Raw genomic sequence first — 18,105 nt, 5'->3', positions numbered from 1 at the left:
GTTGACAGTGCACCCAGTGCCTCAGTGGCACTGGGGTGCCCTTGCCCTGGGCTGGCACTAGTGCCTACTGCCTGTCCTGCTTAAATAAATTAAATAATAGAATTTATAAATAATAATTTAATAGAATATATAATAATTTAATAGTACATTATAATATTATATATATATATTTGTCAGTCATATATATATTATATACTATAGTATATATATAGGGAATCTTCGCACTATAGACACTTGAAACTTAACCCCCCCCCCGGCTCTTATTTTGGGGTACAGACTGTTGTACTTCAGATAAGATGATTATAGTGCAATGAATTTATTTGTGTAGAGTGTACTGTAGACATTCAAGACATCTACTAGTGTCTAATCTAAAATCATTAATTAATATCAATAATTCTATAAGTCTTATCTTAATAGTTAATTAAATTAGCTATAAATAAAAGTAATAATATTAATTACTACTAGCGTATTGTTCAGCTAATCTTATTAGTACTGGTGCTGCAGCTCTATAGTTTGTGCTTTGTTTTAGCAACAGCAAGAGACCAAGTCAATTTTTCTTAATTAATAATCTTTCATTTTATTTCATTTGTTTTGCTTACCTCAGTCCATCAGTGAAGTGAACTTGTTGGGCTAGTGAGTGCAGCCGCATAAGTGCTGTGTTCTTTTTTGATCAGCAAGCAGTGACGTTAACTGTTTTGCAAAGATTTTCTCATTTATTTTACATTTTATTTCAATTTTATTAAAAGTGCCCTTAGTGTTTTGCTCACCTCAGTCTATCAGTGAAGTGAATTTGTTGGGCTAGTGAGTGCTAGTGATGGGAAGTTCGGATCATTAAAGTGAATCGGATCATTTCGATTCGTTCACTGAAATGATCCGATTCATGATCCGGATCTTCGGATCACTCAGTGTGCCTGCACGGAGTTACTGTTTTCCAGTAACTCCGTGCAGGCACACTAACGATTGGCCCCGCCCCTTTCATTATGAATCCTCCCCCCTGCCTCCAGTGATGTCAAAGAAGGCAGAGAGTCGTTCAAAGATTCAGATCTTACAGGGATCCGAATCTTACAGTGATCCGGATCACTGTAAGATCCGGATCATTGTAAGATCCGGATCTTTGAACGACTCTCTGCCTTCATTGGCATTCTAATCATTCAGAGAATGTCACCATACTGTTATAAATAATACATTAATAATCACTGCCCCCAGGATTTACATTCCCCTTTACCTGCAACTGCACCTTAAGCTAACTTTATTAAATTAACCCTCACCATTAAATTAACCCTAAACACCCCATCAACCATGTCTGCCCCTAAAATTAACCCTTAACACCCCATCAACCATGACTGCCCCTAAAATTAACCCTTAACACCCCATTAACCATAACTGCCCCCAAATTAACCCTAAACACCCCATTAAGCATAACTGCCCCTAAATTAACCCTAAACACCCCATTAAGCATAACTGCCCCCAAATTAACCCTAAACACCCCATTAAGCATAACTGCCCCTAAATTAACACTAAAGACCCCATTAAGCATAACTACCCCCAAATTAACCCTAAACACCTCATTAAGCATAACTGCCCCTAAATTAACACTAAAGACCCCATTAAGCATAACTGCCCCCAAATTAACCCTAAACACCTCATTAAGCATAACTGCCCCTAAATTAACACTAAAGACCCCATTAAGCATAGCTGCCCCTAAATTATCCCTAAACACCCCATTAAGCATAACTGCCCCCAAATTAACACTAAAGACCCCATCAACCATACCAATTTATTAGGTAATTTATCTGGAGTACATGCAATTAATTTAGGGGCAGTTATGGTTAATGGAGTATTTAGGGTTAATTTCAGGGGCCGTTATGGTTAATGGGGTCTTTAGGGTTAATTTCAGGGGCCGTTATGGTTAATGGGATCTTTACGGTTAATTTCAGGGGCAGTTATGGTTGATGGGGTATAAGGGTTAATTTTATGCTGATGACTGAGGGTTAATTTAATTAATTTAATAAAGTTAACTGTAGGTGCAGTTATAGGTAAAGGGGGGCAAACTCAGGGGAATCTAAATCCTGGGGGCAGTGTGAACATTATTAATGTATTTATTTATAAAAGTATGGTATCAGTAATATTCTCTGTAAGATTCGGATCCTTGTAAGATCCGGATCCCTGTAAGATTCGAATCATTTGAATCTTCGGATCATTCGACTCTTCGGATCATTCGACTCTTTGAACGACTCTCTGACTCTATGAGTCATCGTTCCTGTGTGAATTAATGAGCTGTAACCTGACCCCAGAGTCTGTGTCTGAGTGCTCTGCAGATGACTCACAGCTCTAGGATCAGGTTACAGCTGCATGATTCACAGACTGAACCGCTACAAATTAATCGTTCAGTCTAGTGAACCGATTCATCCGGATCACTAAAAAGAACCGGATCAAATGAACGATTCGTTCATGATCCGGACATCACTAGTGAGTGCAGCCGCATAAGTGCTGTGTGTTTCAGCAAGCAGTGAAGCTAACTGTTTTGCTGTGACATTTTATTTTATTTCTAATTTCTTTTCAAGAATAATTGACTGTGTGACGACAACAACTGTACTAAGCAAAGCTTTAAGCTAATAGCTGTAGTACTAAAATAATTCTAATCTTTAATCTTCTTAATCTATAATATATTATATAATATAAATTCTAATTCATAATCTATAATATATATATAAGTAATTCTTTCTAATTCATAAACTATAGTCTATCTATAATCCCTAATATAAAAAGCAGGCAGTAGTAGTGCGGCTAGGCCCACAAGCTCTATGGTTTTTTACGGAAAGCCTAAAGCACCAGAAGCACGTTCAAAGTTAAAGGGTAGCACAACTAGTACTTCTACTAGCCCAGTGAGTAAAAAGAAGTGCCTTTTGCCCCAAGCAGCATCTTCCCCATCCACGAGCAGCATGCAAGGTACCAAGCAGAGCCAAATTAGCAGCAAGACTCAGAGGGGTCCCAAACCAAAGCAATCTCATTCCTTTGTAGGGAAAACCACCACCACCCCCACCTCTACCGCCTCTACCACCACTAGTGCTGCGCCTACTGTTCCCACCGGTACCGCCATGCCATGTCCTCCTAGTACCTCTAGCAAGCGCCCAAGTCCTTACAAAATTATTGTAAAGACAGTTAGAGAGAGGGCTACACATAGTGGAACTCCACCTTGCGATGTAGCAGAGGAGCCTGAGACTGAGAGGCCAAGTGCAGAGTCTGTTCTTCCTGCTCGCACTACTACTAGTCACGAGTCTCACGACGATATCAGTCTTATCTCCAGCCTAGCAGGAATTCCATTCGATCTGGCTAATGAAGAACTAGACTATGAGCCAAAGGAAGTAGAGGAGATGAGTGGTCAGGAATCAGATTCCTCAGGGAGCAGTGTCCAAATGACTAGTGCACAATTTTCCCCTGAACCTCCACCTTCTCCGCTACGATCATCACCATTACCACCACCAGCAGCAACAAAACCTAGCAAATCTAAAGCCACTATGGCCACTATGGCCAGTACTGGTAACCAGTCCCACCACCACTAGTTCTGCCTCTGTTCATCCACCCCGAGCAGTAGGAGCAGCACCCAAGGCACACTCCAAGGCTATGTGCGCCCCAATTTGGGAGCACTTTGAAAATGTTGAAGAAGGGCGCTATGGAAAGTGCAAACATTGTGAGAAGCTAATAAGCAGAGGGAAAGTGTCTGGCCATTTTACCAGTGCTAGCATGAAGCATCACCTCAGCACTCAACACAACGCTGTGCTATTGGGGAAAGATGCAGAAGTAAAACTTAGTGCAGGCAGCATAGCTGGTGGCTGTGGAAAAACCCCAACAGCTACTTCTTCTGAGCCAATAGCAGCAGCAGCAGCAGCTAGTGCTGGCAGCCAGAGACCAAGGCAGGTTGGAGCACTGCATGTCCAGCCCACCCTGGAACAATTTGTGGCATTCCAATCCAAAAGGTCAATGCCCAAACAGCAGGCCAATAAAGTCAGTTCATTGCTGCTGGAGGGGCATCCTTCTCTATGATCGAAGGGGAGCCTTTCAAACAATTGATGGCGGCTGTGGCTCCACAATATACAGTTCCGTCATGTTCCACTTTCAGCAGGAACATTGTCCCCTCATTGTATCGGTCCTGTGTTGCAGCAGTGAAAGAGGAGCTTTCCAAGGCTGCTGGTCAGTGTGTTCATTTCACTACAGATTTGTGGAGTGCACCTAGCGGCCAGCATGCCTTTCTTTCTTTGACAGCACACTGGTGGCAGCCCGGTTTGTCTAAGGAAGCTGCTGCAGCAGGCTACCGATCTTTCCTTCTCCATGCAGAAGTGATGGATGAAAAGCACACTTCCCAAAATATTCTGCATGCAATGAGGAAAATGTTTAGCCTTTGGGTGGGAGCAGAGGCGGGCACCAATGTTGAAGTTGGTTTTGTGGTAACTGACGGAGGTGCCAATATGGTGAAAGCGCTGCGAGATGGTCATATTGTTGGTGTGCGCTGTGCAGCCCACATCATCCATCTTGTAGTGAAGGCAGCAATGTCAGAAGGAACTAATGTGGTAGCAGTAGTTCTGTCCCGCTGCAGAAAGATTGCTGGGCACTTTCACCATAGTGTTAAGGCTAGCCAACTTTTGAGGGAAGAGCAAGAGAGGTCAGGTCTTCCCGTACATTGCCTACGTCAGGATGTCAGTACACGGTGGAACTCCACGTTAAACATGCTGGAGAGGATTTTGGATCAGCAGAGGGCAATCCATAATCTTGCCTCAGAGCACAATATTGGGATTGCATCTCCATTTAATAGGGAGGATTGGACAGTGATCGCCAAGCTAGTGGCAATCCTTAAACCATTCAGGGATGCCACAGAAAATTTAAGATCAAAGACTGCCAGTCTGGCCCAGGTAATCCCAGTGTTCTCCCATCTAGGCAGCAAGATGGATGTGTTCCTTGAAAACCGTGAGGCTGTTCAAGGTGGCACTCTACATCCTGACGTAGCAGCCATAGTCAGGAAGCTGAAGGATCTGCTAAAAGTACACCTTCGCAAACGCATGGAAGAGAGTCCCGAAATGATGCTAGCGTGCCTTTGCGATCCAAGAATTAAGGGAAAGCTAGCTTTGAAATTTAATGTTCTCAGTAGCTACCGAGAGCAATTGGTCAACAAGGTGCGTGACTGGCAGCGTAAAATGGGAATGCCGTCCGAGGAGGGAGAGGTGCAGGAGGAGGAAGAGATGATGTGGTCTGCTACTCCTAGCAGCAGCGCCACAAGCATCACAACAACACAGCTGAGTGGAGCAGCTGCGTTTTGGGAAGAGGCACTTAGGAGTATAGTTGGACCATCTGACAGAGCTAGCAGCAGAAAGAAGAGTAGTGCTGCTGAAATGGTCAAAATTTACCTCTGTGCGCCTAATGTTGATCCACTTAGCTACTGGGATGAAAAGAAGAGTGTGTGGCCTGCACTCTCGTGGGTTGCGCAGCAGCTTCTATCATGTCCGCCAACCACTGTTCAAAGTGAGCGCGTGTTTTCTATGACTGGAAACATAGAGTCCACAGCGCTCACGCATGGCACCTCATCTGGTGGAGCAGATTGCCTTTCTTAAATTCAATCTGCCCAAGTTGGGTTACCCAGCTCTTAGCTTGGAAAGTTAATTTTTTCTATCTCTAATGTTTAAGGTAGTTTCTCCCCCTGGTTGTACGTGTTTGTGGTGTGGCAACGTCTGCTACCTCCGCCGGTGTAGCCAATTTACGCTAGGGCCTAGTGTCTGAGTTCTGTAAGTCCGCTCCCAAACGCCAAGGACTGACAGTGTTCGGATGCTTGGCCCTGGGGTGAAACAGGTGAGCGGGTCGTCAATTTCCCACTCATTCACCTTTTTCTGTTTCCAACCCTGCTGCTGGTGGTGGTGCCAGCATCTTTTGCCAGTTCGCTTGCTGGCTGAAATGCCTCAAATGTCCCTAATGGAAAGGGTAGTTTCTCCCCCTGGTTGCTGCGGTGTGGCAATGCCTGCTACCTCCGCCGGTGTAGCCAATTTACGCTAGGGCCTAGTGTCTGAGTTCTGTAAGTCCGCTCCCAAACGCCAAGGGCTGACAGTGTTTAGATGCTTTGCTCTGGGGTGAAACAGGTGAGCGGGTCGCCAATTGCCCACTCATTCGCCTTTCCCAATTCTGCTGCTGCTGCTGCTGCTGGTGGTGCCAGCGTCTATTCTCTGCCAGTTTGCTTCCTGGCTAGAGTCATGCCTCAAATGTCCCTAATGGTAAGGGCAGTTTCTCCCCCCTGGCTGCGTCTGTTTGCGGTGTGGCAACGCCTGCTACCTCCGCCGGTGTAGCCAGCTTACGCTAGGGCCTTGTGTCTGAGCTCTGGAAGTCTGCTGCCAAACGTCTAAGACTGACAGTGTTTGGGTGCTTTGCCCTGGGGTGAAACAGGTGAGTGGGTCGCCAATTGCCCACTCATTCGCCTTTTCCATTTCCTTTTCCATTTCCATTTCATTATTTTCCTTCTGATACACAACCAACCAAACATAACACACACAATAACACAAATAACACAGTGACATAACACATAACACACATAACACATATAACACAGTGACATAACACATAACACACATAACACACACACGTACAATGCACAAATCCCAAGGACCTTTCCTCTTGTTATTTGTCCTGGCCTTCACTTCTACACTCACTAGCATTAACGCTATAACTCACACTTCATCCTATAACATTTTTCCATCCACGTACCTGCCAACAGACCCAACTTTTTCAGGGACAGTCCTGCTTTTTTCCAGTCCTGTCCCATCTAATTTAGCTAAACTAGGTATGCAAATACACATAGGTAGTTATAGCTCGGTAGGTAGCACTAGTATAAACATTAAATAAATATAATAAAGTACTAAATAATAAATCTAACTTTAACATACATTTAAATAAACCCCTAATTTTTTTTTAAAAAACCCATTAAAATTAAAATTAAATTATTATTTAGACATAATACATCTTTAACCAAACCAGTGCACTGCTACTAATCTTAAACATAACCGTACATTAACCCTAAGCTATTTTTTAGTTCATTTTTCCATCCGCATACCTGCCAACACACCCAAGATTTTGGTGGACAGTCCTGCTTTTTTCCAGTCCTGTCCAGTAAAAGTTGGGTGGTTGCAAAGTATGCCATTGTAAATAGGTAGCAAATGTTAGGCATGTATTACAAGTGGTCCAAAATCAATTTAAAAATGTAAAATAATCCCTATTCTTTTATTAAACATCTATGGATGTGTGACTGTGTATGATAAAAAGGAGACCAAGTTCCTTGGAGCATATGTCTAGGTCATTTTGTGTACAGTACACCTCGGTACGTGTGTGCAACTCTATTGGTCGTTTTGGCAGGGGGCTCGCCTGCCATCAACGAATGAAGTGCGTTCTGCAATTCACTCGTTGATGCCAGACCAGCCCCCTGCCGAAACGACCAATAGAGTTGCACACACGTACCTTCACGGCAGCTGCTGCTGCTCCGATCTGTTGTTAACCCCGTATTAACCCCTGCTAGGCAACCGGGAGAGAAATGAAGATCAAACGAGCATGAAGAATGGGCACGAATATTCGCCCGAAGAGAAGACAGGAACGGGCGAATATTCGCGGAATACGAAGATTTTTTTCCCCCGAAGACGAGCACCAAGAGCCCCCTGGTGCCCAAGTCTAATATGTAGTGGAAAACGGGAGAAAAATAAAGCCCATCTAGCCTGACGAGGACGAAGACGTACTCCAAATTGCGGTGGTCCGTATAGATGGTGATGGGGTGTAAGGCTCCTTCCAATAGATGGCGCCATTTTTCCAGAGCGACCTTTATAGCTAAAAGTTCCTTATCACCAACATCGTAGTTCAACTCCGCAGGAGATAGTTTCCTAGAATAATAGGCAATCGGATGTAGAAGTAGTTTCTCTCCCCGTCTTTGAGAGAGGACCACTCCCAGGGCACAGCCGGAGGCATCCACTTCCAGGAAATAGGGGATCTGGGAGGATGAGAATTGGTGCTGAAGTTAATTTGTCTTTAAGTATCTTGAATGAGTCTTGGGCCTGGGAGGACCAGCGGAACGGAGTATCTTGCTTGGTGAGTGTTGTTGTGTGTTGAGTGGTGAGTGTGTTGGTTGTATAATATGGGAGAAATTACGTATAAATTTCCGATAAAAGTTAGCAAATCCAATAAATCTCTGCACCTCCCTCTTAGACAAAGGAACCGGCCAGTCTTTGATTGCCGCAATCTTTTTTGGGTCCATCTGAATGGAGTTAGGGGTCACAATAAATCCCAGGAACTCAATCACAGTGGTCTCGAATACACATTTTTCAAGCTTAGTATACAAATTGTTTTCCCCAAGGCGAAGCAGTACTCTCAACATGATGCCTATGTTCCATGAGAACTCCAGAGCTCCCGTCTGGAAACTTTTCAGGACTCTCTGCATCACCTAGGGTCCACCAAGCTTTTTGTCCTGGAATGGACTGCTCCTGTGGCAGGTTCTGCCCCACACTACGCCTCATCTCTCACCGTCTCCGCTTCTACACCACACGGACTACCACTCCACCCCTGTGACCGGCACTGCGTATTCTTCTACACTGCATTCGGGGAACTCTTTGGTGACTCACCGTCGTCTTGCCGGTCCAGGTATCGCCCGGATGGACATTATAGCTAAGTGCCTTCTGTTTTTGTGACAGCTGTCTCTCGCTTTTATGTTTTCATTGTTTACATTTTTGTTTATATTTACGCACTACATGTCCGTTTCCCTTTACTGGATGCGCTCATACAACTACACTCCCTGTTACATTTGACCTACCTGGAGATGCTTTTCCTTTGATGCAGGAGAATTATTTCTGGCTTACTCCACACCACACATCTCATACACCACTTTCACACGCATCTCATCTCTAATGGATACCGCTTACATTCTATGAATATTCCACAACCGACCTTACCTCTCGCTACGTAAGCCTTATGCCGGCTCCAACTAACTCACTGTGATCACTAATATACACGAACGTTTCCTTGCATGACACTTTCATGTGCTCCGCTGTTACTTCGACCATCTTGGTGTCACTGACACTCTTATATTTTTGTTTTCATGACTATGCCAGATAGCTTTTTGTTATGTAGCTTTCTGTAGCTTTTCTTCTATTACCCATACTCTCGTTGCTCACGTACACACACCCCCATGTACATTCATGTTTACATAATATGTTTTCTACACACCAATTTCTTTATGCCTAGCTGCCTTGTCAGCTTTCTGTTATTTGTCTAAGCAGTGGGACATGGTGCCTCCACATGTTCCTCTCATTTTCTTTCTATCCATATCTTTACTTCCATATGATAGATTCCTTTCCATCTCACACCCCACCGAGCTGCCCATCCGGATTCCTAGCGATTCCGGTTTTCGATCAAATCCATCTTTTGGATTTAATGGCTCTCCTTTTGATGTTCCTATATCAAGTTGGAACTCACGGGATTTCCCCATTTTCACTCTCAGTTCTTGTTGTTTTTTGTAGTTCTTATGATGCGTGAATTCTGGCTAACAGCCTTCGGTCCTTTCAGGTGTCGCTCCCATGCACTCCAACACTATTAATTTTGTCACCCTCAATGTTAGGAGCCTAGATAAACCGGAAAGCCGATCCAGGTTAGCTCATTTCCTGCAATCCACTAAATCTAAGGTGGCTTTCCTCCAAGAAACTCACTTTAGGGATGGTAAAGAGCAGACACTATGCGCTAAACGATTTTCCCAAACATACTTCTCTAGCTCCCGCGTCACTAAAACCAAGGGTGTTGCTATTTTATTGCATAAGTCTTTACCTTTCCAATTAGTTGACACCTGGAAGGATTCTGAGGGGAGATGTATTTTTATCAAAGGCTTTGTTGTGTCCCAAATGGTCACTTTCCCATGCATATACGCCCCTAATCGTAATCAGACTGGCTTTTTGGTTTCCGCTTTCCGCAAATTTGCGGACTTTCAGGACGGGATCTCCATAGTGGGAGGCGATTTTAATATGACATTTGACCCTAGACTGGACTGTTCCTCCGGACGCTCACATATCCCCTATTCCCGCATATCGAAAGTTAAAAAGGTCCTCCATGATTTGCAACTAGTAGATGCCTGGCGAGTCCAACATCCATCCGTTAAGGACTATACATATTACTCACCTGTCCATGCTCGCTACACACGCATTGACTCCATCTTTATCTCTCACCACCACTTACCTATGCTCTCCTCCTCCGGCATCGGGCCAACGACTCTTGGGGATCATGCCCCGCTACATGTGGCCCTATCTTTCGCTAACCTTCCGCCTAAGGTGTGGAGCTGGAGGTTGAACGAATCTCTTCTTTCATCTCCGGCGAATGCTCAAATCCTTATAGCGGAACTCAGCCATTATTTTAATGACAACGTCTCCCCTGAGACACCCTTCCCCACGGTCTGGGAGGCTCACAAATCGGTTATGCGAGGGCATCTGATTAAAATGGGAGCTACGGCCAAACGCCTTGCACTTGGCGAAATTATACACCTTACTAACGAAATAGCAACTTTAGAGGGAACCCATAAATTCACCTTAAATCCGGATCTTGTGACTCAACTCGGTGTGCTAAGAGAAAGGTTGGCATCCCTGATCAATACTCGTGCTAAACATCACTATCTTCTGACACGACATTTTTATGAACTAGGTCAGGGGTGTCCAAGTTTTTTCTGCAGTGGGCCACTTCATCAGAATTGTATACGTGCGAGGGCCGCTTTCATTTTTCACTGTGAGAAAATATAGCCTTTAATAAAATATGCAGATTAAAATAAAGTAAACGACACAAAACCTGGTTGGCTGTGCATGCTAGGAGTGTGATTGCTGTCAACAATCATATAGAAATTAATGGTTATTGTATGTTTTTGTCCAATTTTAGTGCGTTAACCACACTTTTGTTAAAAGTAACACCACAATTGGACAAAAAAAAATCAACAATATGACTTGGCATGATAGGAGTGTGATTGCTAACAGCAAACACACTCTTTTTATACCAGGCGACCAGTAAATGCTGGAACCTAGGCATGATGGGACTGTGACTGCTGTTAGCAGATTGCTGTTAGCTGTTAGCAATCACACTCCTATCATCCCAAATCAGCCAGTACATGGTGGCTGTAAGTGCAGACCCCATACTGCTGGCAGCATCAATACACAAGGGGGGCAGCTAGCCAGGTTTCAGCATGTACTGGCTGACCTGGCATGATAGGAGTGTGATTGCTAACAGCAAACACACTCTTTTTATACCCAGGCAACCAGTAAATGCTGGAACCTAGGCATGATGGGACTGTGATTGCTGTTAGCAGATTCCTGTTAGCTGTTAGCAATCACACTCCTATCATGCCAAGTCAGCCAGTACATGCTGGTACAGGGTGGCTGTAAGTGATGTGCAGACCCCATACTGCTGGCAGCATCAATACACAAGGGGGCAGCTAGCCAGGTTTCAGCATGTACTGGCTGACTTGGCATGATAGGAGTGTGATTGCTAACAGCAATCACAGTCCCATCATGCCTACAATCCAGCACTCACACATCCATGCTATCACACACACAAATTCATTAATTCACAGATTCATTCCCTCAATCAGGCATACTCATTCAAACACCCACCCCCACCCCCTTACCTGCACTACAGCTCTCGATGCCGCTCACAGACTTCAGCAGGGGGCGTGGCCTCCCGCTTCCTCTGTGCAGGACAATAAGACCTCCCACAAGTAAGCAGCAGCAGGGCTCTTGTGATCCGGGCTGCATGTTGGACGCCCCTGAACTAGGTGATAAAACAGGGAAGCTGCTAGCTAGGGCTGTCCGGGCCAAACAGTCCGTGTCCTTTATCTCGAAGATACGTGACCACTAGGGTAAAACTTACCATTCCACACCTGACATAGTGGCCTGCTTTCACGCCTACTACACTTCACTATACGGGCTGCCGCCGGCCCCTGGTTCAGCACCTGCCGCTATGGACAATGCTACTTAAATAAATTTTTCCCAATCCGTATATCTAGAGAAGACTCTGCACTGTGAGATGCACCAATTGACCTCGCTGAAGTTGAGGCTGCTATTAAGTCCCTCCCTAATGGCAAGAGCCGGGCCCTGACGGGTTCACCAAGGCTTATTATCAAAAATTTGTTAAAATACTGGGCCCCATTTAGTAACCCTGTTTAATGGTATGACGAAAGGCGAACACTTTGATCTTCACACTAACATGGCCCATATCACTCTCATATTGAAATCCGGCAAGAATGCCGACCTCTGTGGCAACTTTAGACCGATATCTTTGCTTAATACCGACACTAAACTATTAGCCAAAATACTGGCGACACGCCTTAAACCTCTCATACCTGGCATAATTCATCTGGCCCAGGAGGGCTTTGTCCCGGGACAACACCATACGAGTTCTAGATGTGATTGCCCATGTTAACAGATCATATACCCCCCCGACCTTACTCTCTATTGACGCAGGGAAAGCCTTTGGCATTCTGCCGCGTTCCTGCGCGGAGACCCGCCGTTCTTTGCTGCTCGGCGATTCGCCGTCTTTTTTCCCCTGTGGCGGTCAGATCCCTTACTGTGCGGCGGGCTCGCCTCCCGCACGGCGGCTCGTCTTCCCTTTTTACCTCGCGGCGGTTTTATCTCCCGCACTTAGACCCGCCTCCTTACCGCACAGCGGGCCGCCTCTTTGTTCGTGGCGCACCTTGCGGCGCCGCGGCCCTTCTCCTCGCGGCCTGTATTTTGGCCGCTCGGCCCATCTCGCTGCGGCGGCCCATCTCATTACCGCCCCGCGGTCGGTCTTTTGTTGCCGCGCCGCGGTCGTCTCGTGCTGCACCGCAGCCCGTCTTGTTGCCGCTCCGCGGCCTACCTCTCTGCCATGTGGCACCCTGCCAATCTCCGAACGGCGGCCTCGTTCACCGCGTGGCCTCCGTTCTCCGTGGCCCGCGGCGTGGTGGTGGCTCAGGTGTTCCCCTTCCCCACGCTGCACGTCATTCCTTATTGTTTGGTTGGGCTTTATCGGCCGCATGGTGTGCGTGAGTTTCTTCTACCTGTTTTCCTTTCAGGTTTCTTCCAGGGCTATGTTTAGTACCATGTGTGTATTTTAATCCATGGTCCTAGGTAACCCCTGCTACCTTTACCATGGGTGAACACCCTACTGCCTAAGGCTTCCTCCTTTGCCCTCTGGTTACCTTGGGTGAACCCCTCTCGGCCTTACGGTGATCCCCACCTCTTTCTGTTAAGGGTAAACCCCTGCGGTCATCAGCTGTGGTGACCCCCACTCTGTGGACACGTTACTGAGTGTACTCCACCTATCCTAGGGGTGACCCCCTTTTTTCAGCGCATCCTGTCTTATTGGGTGAACCCCAGTTTTGCTGCCGGTACCTTTGCGTTTACTCACTCCTGTTATTTTGTGTTCCCATAGACACATTTGGAGTGCAATGGCCGAAGAATCCCAAAACCAAATTAGTGCCGCCGTTGAGGCCTGGCTCCGCTCTGCCCTGGCTGCGCTCGAGGAGCTCCATTCTGCTCGCCCTTCTCCGCCTCTCGCTTCCCCTACTGGGGTGGAGGATTCAGAAGCTGGCGGCTCGTCTTCTCCTGCGGCCACGGCAGCCTCCCATAAGCGCACCTGGGGCGAATTGCCCTCCACATCTGGGAAGGGAAAAGCTCCACTACAGAAGGCCCGCAGTTCAGTCCTTCCCTTGGTTTCCCCTACTGAGGACCTCACCGACTACGAGGTTTTAGACAAATACTGCGCTGGCTCCTCCGGTCCGGCCACCCCCACACGGAACCAGAACTTCTCTCCCGATCCTCCCAAGATCCTTCTCAACCCGTCTAATGCTCCCGATCAACCTTTTGAGGTCACGGATGACCTAGGCACTCCGCTGTTCGATCCCAGATCTCTGCGCCACCCTCGCTCCTCAGAATGGACACCATCGGCCCACATTGCTGAGTTTTTGAGGTTCTGGATCCGTCGTCCCCTGGATAAGGAGGTGCGCCAACGGCTCCGCTCGGAGTGCTCTCGACCCACAGTCCGGGATAAAGTTCTCAATACGCCCGAGTTTGACCAAACTTTCGTGACTTTCTTAACTAAGAATGGAAAAAGACACAGGTATAGGGGCGCATGTACATGTGGGGAAGAAAGTAAAAAATAATAGTGCAATATCTCAAACCAATAATGATAAAGTGTGAATGTGTAGTGAATGCACAAAATACCAATGATATACAGGCTCTTCCAAATAAAATACTTCTCAGTACCCGAAAATCATTTAACTTAAGCAGTGTTGTTTTATGGACAATCTCCGGACTTTCACTAATTGAAGTGCCTGGTGAAATCTACTATCCTGTAAGTGTATTCCAAATGTCTTATTCCACAACAGGAGGATTCTGCACCATTGGCTTTTTTTCTCTTTTTATATTTATCTTAGAAGATCGCACAAGATAAGCTTTTAGACGTATCGGGCCCCTTTACTCAAGTCTTCCAAATGGCTGATGAAGCCATCACTGACGGATCCCCAGCTGGTCCGTGACTGGACTCAGAGAGCTTTAATTTGGATAAATCGGAAATCTTTGGGCGTCCGGATTCCGACCTCGGTAAAACATACATTGTGTGCACGCTTCCCTATCAAATGGTGTGTTACCAGTTTTAAATTCCTGGGATTACAGATCCCAGAGGACCTCTCTTTATTGTTTTCTCTAATCTCACGAGATTTACTTCAATGGTCCTTCCCACATGTCTAATGGTTCGGAAGGATCTCGGTGTTGAAAATGAATATACTACCGAGATTCCATACGCTGCCAATATTCATATCCCGGGCCTACTTTAAACAATGTCACCGGGCCTTTCTGAAATATATCTGGTCCTCCTCTGCTCATCACCTGGCCTTCTCCCACCTCGTAAGACCCAAGCTGGGAGGGGGGTTGGGGGTTCCACATTTAGAACTCTATTATCATGCGGCACACCTACGTAGGCTTATTGAATGGACGATGCATGCCCCCAAGCAGTGGGTACAGCTGGAGGAGGAGATGCTCCCACACCCCATCCATTCTTACCCTTGGCTTTCGATCATATCCACCCAATTAAACACCCTACCATTTCGCCTACTCTGCGCATCTTTAAAAAGTTGCAACTTCTAGCCCACCCAAGCCCTCTTTATCCCGTCTCTGATAACCCGGCTTTCCCGCCGGGATATCTCACCAGGAGTGCGAGACGGTTCTCACCTACACCCACGGGTATTCTACGTCTCTGCCATGTCTATGTCAATGATACTCTGACACCTATGAAAGACCTACTGGGTTCATGGCCCCCACGGGCCCAGGACCCCTTTTTTTACGCTCATTTAACACACTTCATTACCTCCCTGCCCCGACGATCCGACTATTGCAGACCCTTGACGGCCTTTGAACACCTCTGTTCTGCAACTTCAGAGCCACCCCACCTGATGTCCACGCTGTATTCCATGTTACTGGCCTTAGATACTAACTCCAAACCCTTCTTTTTGGCCCTTTGGGAACGTGAGTTCCCGCACATTTCCACCACTGCTGACCTGGGATAAAATAATCCAATTAACGCATAAGGGTGCCCTAGCCAGCAGGATACAGGAAACATCGTACAAGCTACTTATCAGGTGGTATCGTGTACCACATGACCTACATAAATTCCTTCCTGAGGTTACTGATCTATGTTGAAGGTGTGAGAATGGGCCTGGCACCTTGGTGGGAGTGTCCATTAGTCATCCCTTTTTGGAAAGTTGTGGAGCGAGTGTTGCGCGAAGTTAATGATCCAGCTTATGTCCTAACCCCTGAAGCGGTATTACTGCACTTGTCACGAACCGAGGACACAGGTTGATAAGGAGCCCAGGTGCAGGGGATACGAGGGGCTCTGTCTGTACCCCACGATGCATTATGGTCTGGGGTTGTTACAGACAGGCGCAGGAATAAACCACAGACAACAGATCTGGATTAAGAGTTGTATTGAATGCGGTGGTACAACAATATATACAAAGAGTCACTCGACTTGGCTGGAAGCCCACTTGCGGGGCACACGGCAGATAAGCCCACTTGCGGGGCACACGGCAGACAAGCCCACTTGCGGGGCACACGGCAGACAAGCCCACTTGCGGGGCACACGGCAGACAAGCCCACTTGCGGGGCACACGGCAGACAAGCCCACTTGCGGGGCACACGGCAGACAAGCCCACTTGCGGGGCACACGGCAGACAAGCCCACTTGCGGGGCACACGGCAGACAAGCCCACTTGCGGGGCACACGGCAGACAAGCCCACTTGCGGGGCACACGGCAGACAAGCCCACTTGCGGGGCACACGGCAGATAAGCCCACTTGCGGGGCACACGACTTGAAGCCCTCTTCCAGGGCACATGGCAGGTTGCCCACTTGCAGGGCACACGGCAGGTTGCCCACTTGCAGGGCACTCAACCAGGGTAGTCCGCTAGTGGGCAGTCATCCTGGGAGTCGCGATGCAGGGCACTCCTATTGGGAGTCCACTTAGTGGGGCGCAGGCCGCAACTCAGGAACACGGCAGGTACTGGAACAAGGCAGGTACTGGAACAAGGCAGGTACTGGAACAAGGCAGGTACTGGAACAAGGCAGGTACTGGAACAAGGCAGGAACCAAACAGGTAGTCCTCCAACTTCAATGTCAAGGCCCAGACTGCAGGGCTGGGCAGGTTTATCAAGGCTGACTTGATCAGGTAAGCCACTGCAGCTGGGCCTGATAATTGGTCTGAGAGGTCCTGAATGGCCAGGGCGGCCACTAGTGGTCGGCAAATGAAAATGGAAAACAAAGTTTGAACAAGTCCAGCTAGCGCATGGTGAAACGTGACAGCACTACACCCACCTCTCCATCACCGCTTACAAACACTCGGTCACCTATCATATCCTCAGTGCAGCCAAAGCAGTGATACCCCTCTACTAGAGAAGGAAGGAAACCCTGCCAATACACATCTGGCTCAGCAAAATGCATTTCATTTCCCAAATGGAGGTATTGGTATGGACCTCCCGTAGGAAGGAATTTCAATACAATCAGCGTTGGTTCTGGTGGAAAGACATTACGTCTTCCCCTAGATTCCCTGGGATACTCAACGGTGTCTGATAGCTCTGGTCATCTTCATTTTTGGCCTGACTTCTTGGGAACGCTATGATTTGGGACCTGTATCCCTTTTCATGCTCGTGATACAATGTTTCACTATTCATTATGCTAGCTGAAAACGCCGACACACGCATTGTTTATGTTTATGTTTTTATCTTCTTTTCTGTTATGTTTATGGGTTCCTTTATGTTTTTTCATTACGCCATGATTCTCCAGATGTTTCACTCCAGCCTGACTAATTGTCTCTCGTGCTGGTCTCACACTTCAGGCAGATACCACTCCGACGTATGTTCTTGTCCACTGCTCGGTTATACACCTGTCAATATGCAGTCTATTTTTGCAATTATGTGTCTCATGTTACTAGCTTATTGACCGTCACTTGCACTTCTTCATGTATGCTACTGTGATTTGTATCTCCGTGAATGGTTTTCTGGTAGATGCTTTATGAGACCTATGCGTATTTAGACAAGACTGTATAACATTTTGATGCACTCTGTTGTACTTTCTGTATTTCTGTCATGAATCTCTCAATAAACGGAGAATTTACAAAAAAAAAAAAGTTCCAGAAATTTGTCTGTGAGGGCCTCACTTTGTTTACAGAAATCTTTATCCCCAGTACAATTACGATGCATACGCATCAGTTGGCCCTTGGGGATGTTGTGGAGGCACGTGGGATGGTGACAACTTGAAAACTCAATAAAACTATTGCCATCTGTGCGCTTGAAAAAAGTGCGTGAATTTATATTACCATTTTCTATAAATAAAGTGAGATCTAAAAAATCTATCTGTGTAGAGTGAATGTGAGAAGTGAAGTGTAAACCATATTGGTTCTGGTTGATAAAAGTGATGAATCACCAAGGATTCTATTGGATTCTTCTAGATAATATGCCCGGCTCATTATTACCACACCCCCCCACCTTTGTCAGCACTCTTCACCACTAAATCTTTTTTATTTTTTAAAGTTTTCAAAGC

This window comes from Sceloporus occidentalis, unplaced genomic scaffold (genome assembly GCF_023333645.1).
Source record: "Sceloporus occidentalis isolate IW3139 unplaced genomic scaffold, rSceOcc1.0.p SCAF_409, whole genome shotgun sequence".
NCBI lineage: Eukaryota > Metazoa > Chordata > Lepidosauria > Squamata > Phrynosomatidae > Sceloporus > Sceloporus occidentalis.
The sequence above is the reverse complement of the archived record's forward strand: the minus strand, read 5'-3'. Positions refer to the sequence as shown.